This window comes from Abramis brama, assembly GCF_963993115.1.
Source record: "Abramis brama genome assembly, chromosome: 2".
Lineage (NCBI taxonomy): Eukaryota > Metazoa > Chordata > Actinopteri > Cypriniformes > Leuciscidae > Abramis > Abramis brama.
The window spans coordinates 8677448-8689022 of record NC_139964.1 but is presented as its reverse complement, the minus strand read 5'-3'; positions in this window follow the sequence as shown (position 1 = coordinate 8689022).

Sequence of the window (11575 nt, the reverse complement as noted above, 5' to 3'; positions counted from 1 at the left end):
TTCCTGAACTCTAAATATTCATCCATATTTTCTTAAAACCGACTTTTATGACAAGTATTTGTTTCAGGTATGTACTAGTCACTATTTAATTTACTATTTTTATTATTGTCTATATTATTCTGCAATTCATATTACAGTACATTGTATTTGCTATTATTATTATTATTATTGTTATTATAATATTATACAATTTGCAGTTATCAATCTAGTATTGTTATGCTGTTAAATTATTGTACTATTCACTAGTCACCATTTACTTATTATTTTTTTATTGTCTATATTCTGTCATTGATATTTCATATTCTATTGTTATTATTATAGTATTATACATAAACTATATGCTATTATCAATATATTATTATTATATTATTGTACTTATATAATTATTCATTACTATTTTATTTGCTGTATAGCCTACTGTTTATTTTATTTTATTGACTAGGCTATACACTAAACTATTTACTATTACTTCTCACTTTATCTTATATTTACTATTTGCATTGCACTGTAGTTCCATAGTACCATATCATAGCATATTACCAAAAAAGGATCCATCAGTTATCTTTGTTATTGTATATTTGGACTATCTATCTGTAAATATCTATCATTTTAGTGCTATAAAAATACAGAAAGCAGCCTACCGGTGTGATTTGTATTTGCCGATTTGTTTTCTCAACGGCGGTTAATTCTAAGCACAAGAAAAGCTAAAATCAGGTTAAAGACAGAACATGCTTTTTCCACAATAAGAAAACTTTATTTCATTTAATGTGAAAATGTAATTATATCTCAGTATGGGGGTCTTCACAATTTTTATCCAGTAATACATGACAAAGCCTTTTCAAGCTTTGATAATTCCTTATATTTTATAAGTCTAACTATCGAGATTTTGAATAACTAGAGATGGAACTTTTAGTAGGCTACACCACGTAAAAACCACTGAAATCGGTTGATAAATGTAAACGTTATTATTGTTTTTATCCAGAAAAACCGCAGCTCACCCGTTTACCTGCATAGGTTTACAGCGCAGTCTTGCCCTCAGCAAATTGGCAGACGCGCTGACTTATCGCAGCAACGCTCCAAAACGGCCCTATTGGGGCCGTCTATGTATTTATTATGTCTATGCCTTGTACCCTATGTCTTTTGCAGTGCCCTTCGAGTTCGCACTGAACACGTACGAGTACGGACTGGAATCTCACTCAAGATGGCGGAGTAGTGTAGTGTACCCAGTGTAGTCCACTTCTCAGAGCACTGACGGGCGAATGAACACACCTCAGGTCACCTTACCTGACCAGAAAACAAAAGTGAAACGGAAGAGATGCCAGTCAGGAGATAACAAAACACCTCCAGTGTAGGCTATTTTACTCCGATATATGCTGTGGTGAGTTCAAAAGTTATTCTTTATGTTATAATGTAGGCTACAATAGAAATACTCTGTCATTTATTGTAGGCTTCTCCATTTCCTTAAAGAGGATTTCAAACCGGACGATATTGAATGTAAATGAAAACATTGATAGTGTTGGCACGCTTTTCTAAAATGATGTGTTGAAAACAAAACAACCTGTAAAAAGAGATGTTAAAAATGACACATGTTGTGTAGATTTTAACACATGTAGTGTGTGTGCTCAGGCACAGCACATGTTGTGTCAAATTTAACACACAACCTGTGTCGTTTCTTAACACATCTCTGTTTTACGGACCACACATTTTGTTACCTTTAACACATCTAATGTGTTAACGTTATTCCTCTTACACAGAAATGTGTTGAAACCTTTTACACAATAATGTGGTAGCCTATAGTTACACAACTTGTGTCAGATATTACATGTGACTGTAGTCGGTGTATTGCCACAGTTATTTCCTGTGTTTACAACTGAGTGTTTGGATGAACACTGAAACGTATTGTTAACTTGTTTTTATGGAGTCCAGTGATGTTTAATAAAGAGGTTGAACATTTTATTAACTGGATGTTTTAAACAGCATGAATCTACATAGACAAGCTCTTATTGAGAATTAACAGAGGTTCAGAGGTTTGATGTTTCATTGAATGTTTTATTTTGAAGTCACCAGAATCGTGATTAATGGCTCCTTTATTGAAGCTCTTGACCCTTTACTCTTCTGTTAGTTTTTCTCTGGCTGCTGTTACTGTATTTTAATAAAACACATTTTTTATGGTGAGAGAAAATTAGATCAGATGTTTGAATGTTTATCAGAACACTGAAAAAGAGGCATGATGTTATTGGCTGCCAAAAAACACCCGTTAATCTTTAAAGGTGGGGTATGTGATATGCAAAACCTCAAATGGTCCTACCTTCTTTCCTTTGACTCCACCCATTCAAAGAACATGGACATGGATGGGGGGAGGGGGGATGGTACAACGTTTGATTGACGCATTTACTGTCCAATGATTCTAGGTGGTCTTGGAAATGATTGGCTGGAGTTTTTCGAGTCCTGCCCGTTCCACAGATGATTAAATTGCTTAATTTTTATTTCAGTGCTTCTAACTCAGTGGCTGTAAGTGGGTTAGGAATAGGATTTCAAGTGATTTTGAAAAAATGGCCAAAAAAGAGAATTACATACCCCACCTTTAAGATTTTATATATTTTTATTTAAAAAAGATTTTTTATTTTTAGAGCTTTTTATGGTATTTTTTTCATAAACACAAACTGCCCTCCATCCAGTGCTATTCAGAGTTACATTTTAACACACATTGTGTATTAAAAATCTACACAACATGTGTCAAAATACCATCAACACATGCTGCGTGTTGTTTTTTAACACATCTCAGAGGCATGGGTTATAATACGCCCTAGAATAGTTCATTATTATTTTCTCATTAAAAGTAAAGATGTTGGTTTTTATGAGAAAATGTAAAATGCACTTTTTGTTAAACGTGTAGTTTAGATAACTAGATTTTAATTTTATTGTATTATTACTTTTGTTAACTTAAACTTATTAGGTAGCCTATAAAGTGGGCCGTCCCTGATTTATCAAAAAAAAATCTGTTTCTAAATTAAGAATAGGCATGTGCCGGTATCAAATTTTTATGCTGCGATTAATTGATTGAGCTTTTATCACGGTATACGGTATTATCACGATATTTTTAATATTTAATTATAATATCACGCTATAATTATTAAAGGTTAAAAATTAACAAATTAAATTAAATACAATTTGGTACAATTATGACACAAGTAAAAATATAATACAAATGTAATATTGTGCACATATTTAGCAAAATACTCCTCTCTATAGATATTTTTTCTAGTCAACTAATGTGTTTGGTCATTAAATGGCTTTCCTGAGGTAGCCTAAATGTAACGTTCTGTGACATAATTGTTCACCTGCAGTTTTATTGACCTCTTTCCGTGGTTGAAAAACACTGATTGATCGATATTATGTATGAGGCATAAATACCTTTCGGTAAGTTGTACTGCATCTTTAAATAAAAAGTAACAGAGGATCGGTTTACTTGAACTGAGGTGCTACAGCGATCGGTCATGTCACATTTACAAGCGCCAAAACGGTATTTATTGTCTGAATTTCGTAATAAAATTGACAGAACATGAGAGCTGAGATTTTTTTTCATATCAAAAGTAACCTGCTCTGTCTAGTCTGTCGGTGTCAGTGTCCTCTTTGCTCCGTGATTTTTCTCTGCGTGATAAAATGGATGTGTGGCGCGAGAGCGTGTGAAAAGTGTTGATTGCGTGAGTCTCACGCTGAATGCGTAGAGTTGGCAGCCCTGCTTTTAGAAGGGGGATAAATCGTCAGCAGCGCTCCTCCTTCCGCCATGCTTCTTCTCCATGTGAGGATTATTTACATTAACTAGAGTGCGCACTGCGCCGCATATACGCAGTGTTTGTTTAAGCGGTTGATGGAAAATAAGCTAATGCGCGTTCTATAAATATAAATTCTGATCTTTTATTTTTCACGGTATTTTGAAGTGCCCGCGATAACAATATCGTGCATATTCATTACCGCGATTTATCGCATTACCGAATACCGGCACATGTCTAATTAAGAACATACAGAATATTAACACAATTTTTTTTTTAATCAAAAAACATATTTAACAACCCAAATTATAAATTACCATACGTTCATGTAATATGTAGGCTAATAGGCTACATCCATGTGTATTTTACAAATACAAATGTATTATTAATTAATTTAGTATAATTTGTCATTAGTGATAAATGTCTGTTGAAATGTTAAATATTATATGTGCTTACGTGTCTTTCATCTAATTTATAGCCGCCTACATTATCATTTGCATTGTTATGTCGTGTCTCACGCACTTCCTTCCCCGCGTTTATTTTATTCAAATTTATTGTGCAGTGGTATAGCCTAGGCTATGAGTAAAATTAATCAGTTCACTCAATGCATGCGCAAAATATAAAACAACTGATAGAACATGTTGTGTTGACATTCAATTGGATGAAATCTTGATTAATTAATGATTCATGAAATCTTGATGAAACATATTAAAAAAGTGACTATAACACATGCAACAACGAGGCTAATAAATATTGAATGAGGAACATTTCAAATGGTAACCATATTGTACAATGTTTTGCTGTATAAGCTTTCACTAAACACTTAAAATTAACTTTAATTGTGTCCACATTTTAAAGCTTTATGCGCTGCATCTAAATTTTGCTCCTCACGTCCTTTCTTCACTCCACAGATTGAATGTAGGCCTAATGCCTTGACTTCCTTTCTGCTCTTTCTTTCCGTTACTTGAGTTTCCTGACTGCACACTCATTTTTGTTTTCTAATAAAAGTTGATTTTGTATGTCATGTCAACTATAAAATAACCAGTGGATGTAAATTTGTTTATTGAATTTGAGTATAATTTAGGTTAATGGTCATTAATTGTACCTGAATCTACTGAGTTCTCCTTTGAGGTGTGGAGCAGATCGCAAAAATGAAGTATACCCAGGCTTTAAGACCATTGAGCACAGTCCAATCAAGCTTAAATTGCCCACTTTACCTGATGGCCCTAACCTGCATTCAAATGCTTGTTTGCATCCTAATTTCACTACAGACTCTGCAACAGCGTTAAGATTGAGACGAAGCAGTCTTCTGTTTGAAATGTGCACGTGCCACAAGAGAACACTGGTCATTTCCGACACTTCCGCCTGAGACTACAAGCTATCACATATAAACATTTTATATTATGATTTTTCTTGGTAATGTGACGTAAAGGATTCACTATATTGTTCTGACTTGCAAAAAACAAACAACAAAAAAACACTTGTGAACTGTACCCGAGTCTGCATAAAAAGGGTGATCTGGGATATGAACACAATCATACTAAATCGTGAAGTGAACCGCAATTGATGATGAATGTTTCGATAAAAAGTGTGTGTTCTCACTTTTGTGACAAGCTTGACTAACACTTAGCAAGCAGAAGCCGCGTTTCCATTACCCTTCAAATTGCGCAAATTGTAATTGTGAATTGAAAATACGCCTAATGGAAACACGTAAATTTCACAAAAACTCCCATTTATCGCAAAAAAGTTTTTACGCTCGCTTGAGGAGGTTTTTCAGGCAATTCGAAAAATGAATATTTCGCAAACCTGCAATGGAAACCGTTTTTGCGCATTTACAGGTCACCTGACTTAGAAGGCGCAGTGTGTTTGGACAGAATACGAGACTCGAGTTCTTTATTAAATTCATATAAGACAAAAGAATGACAGAAATACTGGATTCTAAACCTCAAAGAAATGCCACAATCAAGACCTCGGAGCAGAAATGAGTGAGAAAAACCCAGAAACACCTCATATGTGCCGCTCACAGTATAAGGGTCTTTCCTTACCATTAATGCTTGAATAACACGCCTACGTTTCCTTCCATTAATAATAATAATGTCTAGTGCGGTACGTGGCTGTGAGATATAAACCTACCAACGTCCGTTGCCATGATTTTTGGAATGACTTATCGCGAGAGGAAAAAAATTCCGTTTTAGTCTCATAACATCGGTTAATGGAAACGCCGTCATTTCGCAATATTTTTTTATCGATATTTAGAAAAAATCGCAAAGGTTTTGTGCAAATCTGTAATGGAAACGCGCCTAGAGACATAGTAGATATTTCTGCTCGCCTTCAGCAGAAATTGACTCCCAAATGAGAGAATATTAAGTAGCCCAGCATTGACACGTGCCTTTATGCTTACTGGCATCTGGTTGTCTTTGGCGTGTGCCAGTGGACAGTGTGTTGGTGCAAAAATAGTATTTAAAATTACTTTTGGAAAAATATGTAATAAAAATCTTAATATTATTGTTCTTCTGTTAATACAGTACAGTGAATAATTTGAAAGTGAAATACAGTGAAAGTAATTTGCATCATGGAAAGTTCAGCATTATGTTATTAATTTAAAAGAAAACAAAACATAATGCCCTTGTAGAAATAATCCAAGATATTTGAAACGAACAAAGATGTCTTTCCACCACGCACAAGGACCATTTGGAGTTCCCAAAGACACAGATGGTTATCTAGGCCTGTAGGCCAATATGTGTGTACTTCGGGGGTCGATGAATTGTCACACCTTTAGTTCAATGGGGGAAGTTGGAGTTATCTGATTGGTCAGTTTGACAGTTTGTCTCACATTTGGGTTTTAGTCAGGAAAGGATAAAAGAAGATTGAAACTGTTGCTCTGTCTCTTTGGTGCTCTGGCTCTTCTTATTCTCTGGGTCCCTTTCTTGGGGCTGTCTTCCTTTACCTCCTCTTTCCTCTTTCCTCTCTCTCTCTCTCTCTCTCTCTCTCTCTCTCTCTCTCCTCTTACTCTCTGTCTCTCAGTGTTTGCTTTAGTTGGACTCTTGACCCTTAATCTATTGACGTTAGATTTAGTTTGGCTGTTGTAACGGAGTTATACCAGCCAGATGAACAACAATTGATCAGGTGGTGTTGGTTATGTTTTGACATAATCATTATTTGACCTGAATCACAAAACTCATTTAGAGAGTTAGGTTTACCTTGTTGATTACAGCAACCTTCTATAGTATACTCTTTTCAGAATTTTCAATATAATCAAAACGATTTCTTAAAAGTTGTTCTGATCAAAATACTTTTATTTGGACACACAGACATCAATAGTCAGCCTGTGATTCTCAACAATGGTGACAATAATAAAGCATGTTGCAGTGCATTCTGGGTGCCACCAATCAAAACTCATTCATGGCTCCCAAAAATGCATTGCAGTATGAATAAATTATGATCTGAATTGTCTTCGTAATTTCCTTTCCCTAATTAAATATTCTTTTTGTCACCATTGTTGAGATTCATACACTGATTCTCGATGTCTGTGTGTGCCTAAAAGAAAGATTTTTTTTTTATCAGAACAACTTTTAAGAATTCATTTGTATTATATTGAAAAATCTGGATCTTACTTTGTAGAATCACAGTGATGCTGTAATGACCAATATACATTTAAGTCAGAGATTAGGCTCTAAATGAGTTCAGTGAGTCAGGTCAAATGATGATTATGTTAAAATATAACCAACACCACCTGTTCGCCTTTTCTCTTTGTTCATCAGGCTGTTATAACTCAATTACAACAGCCAAACACAATCTAAAGTTAAACATTTAAAGGTGAACTGGCCAACTAAATCAAACACTGATCCCAATAATGGTGACTAAATTGTGACTCCTTCAGTGATTCTGGTTGTTAACATCAGGTGTCTTCAATAACGGTCAATCATCACTCAATCAATCACTTAATAAGCTCATTAACTTTATAATTGCCCACTTTACCTGACGGCCCTAACCTGCATTCACATGCTTGTTTGCATCCTAATTTAAACGTAAAGGATTCACTATATTGTGCTGACTTGCAAAAAACAAACAACAAAAAAACACTTGTGAACTGTACCCGAGTCTGCATAAAAAGGGTGATCTGGGATATGAACACAATCATACTAAATCGTGAAGTGAACCGCAATTGATGATGAATGTTTCGATAAAAAGTGTGTGTTCTCACTTTTGTGACAAGCTTGACTAACACTTAGCAAGCAGAAGCCGCGTTTCCATTACCCTTCAAATTGCGCAAATTGTAAATGTGAATTGAAAATACGCCTAATGGAAACACGTAAATTTCACAAAAACTCCCATTTATCGCAAAAAAGTTTTTACGCTCGCTTGAGGAGGTTTTTCAGGCAATTCGAAAAAGGAATATTTCGCAAACCTGCAATGGAAACCGTTTTTGCGCATTTACAGGTCACCTGACTTAGAAGGCGCAGTGTGTTTGGACAGAATACGAGACTTGAGTTCTTTATTAAATTCATATAAGACAAAAGAATGACAGAAATACTGGATTCTAAACCTCAAAGAAATGCCACAATCAAGACCTCGGAGCAGAAATGAGTGAGAAAAACCCAGAAACACCTCATATGTGCCGCTCACAGTATAAGGGTCTTTCCTTACCATTAATGCTTGAATAACACGCCTACGTCTAGTGCGGTACGTGGCTGTGAGATATAAACCTACCAACGTCCGTTGCCATGATTTTTGGAATGACTTATCGCGAGAGGAAAAAAATTACGTTTTAGTCTCATAACATTGGTTAATGGAAACGCCGTCATTTCGCAATATTTTTTTATCGATATTTAGAAAAAATCGCAAAGGTTTTGCGCAAATCTGTAATGGAAACGCGCCTAGAGACACAGTAGATATTTCTGCTCGCCTTCAGCAGAAATTGACTCCCAAATGAGTAGGGCTGGGCGATTTAAATCGCGATATTGTTATGCGCATCTCGTTAGTAAAGCCGGTTCCTTGATTAGTAGTAAATCACCATCACCTGCTTTCAGATGGAGCGGCATTTACTACAAAGAGCCGTAGTTAACTGACAAGCTGAGCCAAATCACATCAATATCGCGGACATATCGCCAGCGATATTTAATGCGATATGGCTCAGCTTGTCAGTTAACTACGGCTCTTTGTACACAGCAAAAACTCCAGTGTTAAATTAACACTCCTGGGAGTGTATGAGTCCACACTCAAGAGTGTTTAAGTTAATGAGATAATTAAGTGATTAATTTAGTGATGATTGAACATTATTTAAGACACCTGATGTTAACAAGCAGAATCACTGAAGGAGAAAATCACAAATTGTAAGCCACCGTTATGACGATCAATGGTTGCTTTAGTTGGACTCTTGACCCATATATTATTAACTTTAGATTTTGTTTGGCTGAGGTATCTGAATTATAATCGCCAGTTGAACAAAGAAAAAAAGTGATCTGATGGTGTTGGTTATATTATGACAATCATCATTTGAACTTGATCACTGAACTCATTAAAATCCTTCTTTCTGACTTCGATTTATGTTGTTGGTTACAGCATAACTGTGAATCTGCATAATTGCCCAGAATTTTTGATATAAAATAAAGGATTTCTTAAAAGTTGTTTAAAAAAAAAAAAAAGCATTCTTTTAGGCACACACAGATGTCAAGATTCAGTCTATGCATCTCAACAATGGTGACGAGCAGAATATTCAATTAGGAAAAGTAAATTGTCATAGACAATTCAGATCATAATTTATTCATACCGCAATGCATGATGGGAGCCATTAATGAGTTGTGATTGGTGGCAGCCACTGCAACATGCTTTATTATTGTCACCATTGTTGAGATTCACAGGCTGATTATTGATGTCTGTGTTTTAAATGAATTTATCCGAATGTCTTTTGATCAGAACAATGTTAATTAAATATTTTGAATTATAAGTAAAGTACTGATAATTATAGGCTGAAGAATCACAAAACTGCTGCTAACAAGTTAAACCAAACTATCTCAATAAGTTTCCTTTTTCAGATCACAGCATGATTATGTCAAAACATAACCAACACTATCAGCTCATACTTCACTTTGTTCATTTAACTGTTATAAATCAATAACAGCAGACAAACAACAGTAAATATTAAAGTAAACATATAATGGTCTAGAGCCCAACTAAAGCAAACACCCATCACCTTAATGGTAACTTACAATTTGTGATTTTCTCCTTCAGTGATTCTGCTTGTTAACATCAGGTGTCTTCAATAATGCTCAATCATCACTAAATTAATCACTTAATTATCTCATCATCCCTAAATGCCGCTCCATCTGAAAGCAGGTGATGGCGATTTACTACTAATCAAGGAACCGGCTTTACTGACGAGATGCGCATAACAATATCGCGATTTAAATCGCCCAGCCCTACAAATGAGAGAATATTAAGTAGCCCAGCATTGGCACGTGCCTTTATGCTTACTGGCATCTGGTTGTCTTTGGCGTGTGCCAGTGGACAGTGTGTTGGTGCAAAAATAGTATTTAAAATTACTTTTGGAAAAATATGTAATAAAAATCTTAATATTATTGTTCTTCTGTTAATACAGTACAGTGAATAATTTCAAAGTGAAATACAGTGAAAGTAATTTGCATCATGGAAAGTTTAGCATTATGTTATTAATTTAAAAGAAAACAAAACATAATGCCCTTGTAGAATTGTAATAATCCAAGATATTTGAAACGAACAAAGACTTCTTTCCACCACGCACAAGGACCATTTGGAGTTCCCAAAGACACAGATGGTTATCTAGGCCTGTAGGCCAATATGTGTGTACTTCGGGGGTCGATGAATTGTCACACCTTTAGTTCAATGGGGGAAGTTGGAGTTATCTGATTGGTCAGTTTGACAGTTTGTCTCACATTTGGGTTTTAGTCTGGAAAGGATAAAAGAAGATTGAAACTGTTGCTCTGTCTCTTTGGTGCTCTGGCTCTTCTTATTCTCTGGGTCCCTTTCTTGGGGCTGTCTTCCTTTACCTCCTCTTTCCTCTCTCTCTCTCTCTCTCTCTCTCTCTCTCTCTATCTCTATCTCTCCTCTTACTCTCTGTCTCTCAGTGTTTGCTTTAGTTGGACTCTTGACCCTTAATCTATTGACGTTAGATTTAGTTTGGCTGTTGTAACGGAGATATACCAGCCAGATGAACAGCAATTGATCAGGTGGTGTTGGTTATGTTTTGACATAATCATCATTTGACCTGAATCACAAAACTCATTTAGAGAGTTAGGTTTACCTTGTTGATTACAGCAACCTTCTATAGTATACTCTTTTCAGAATTTTCAATATAATCAAAACGATTTCTTAAAAGTTGTTCTGATCAAAATACTTTTATATGGACACACAGACATCAATAGTCAGCCTGTGATTCTCAACAATGGTGACAATAATAAAGCACGTTGCAGTGCATTCTGGGTGCCACCAATCAAAACTCATTCATGGCTCCCATCATGCATTGCAGTATGGATAAATTATGATCTGAATTGTCTTCGTAATTTCCTTTCCCTAATTAAATATTCTTTTTGTCACCATTGTTGAGATTCATACACTGATTCTCGATGTCTGTGTGTGCCTAAAAGAAAGATTTTTTTTTTTATCAGAACAACTTTTAAGAATTCATTTGTATTATATTGAAAAATCTGGATCTTATTCTGTAGAATCACAGTGATGCTGTAATGACCAATATACATTTAAGTCAGAGATTAGGCTCTAAATGAGTTCAGTGATTCAGGTCAAATGATGATTATGTTAAAATATAA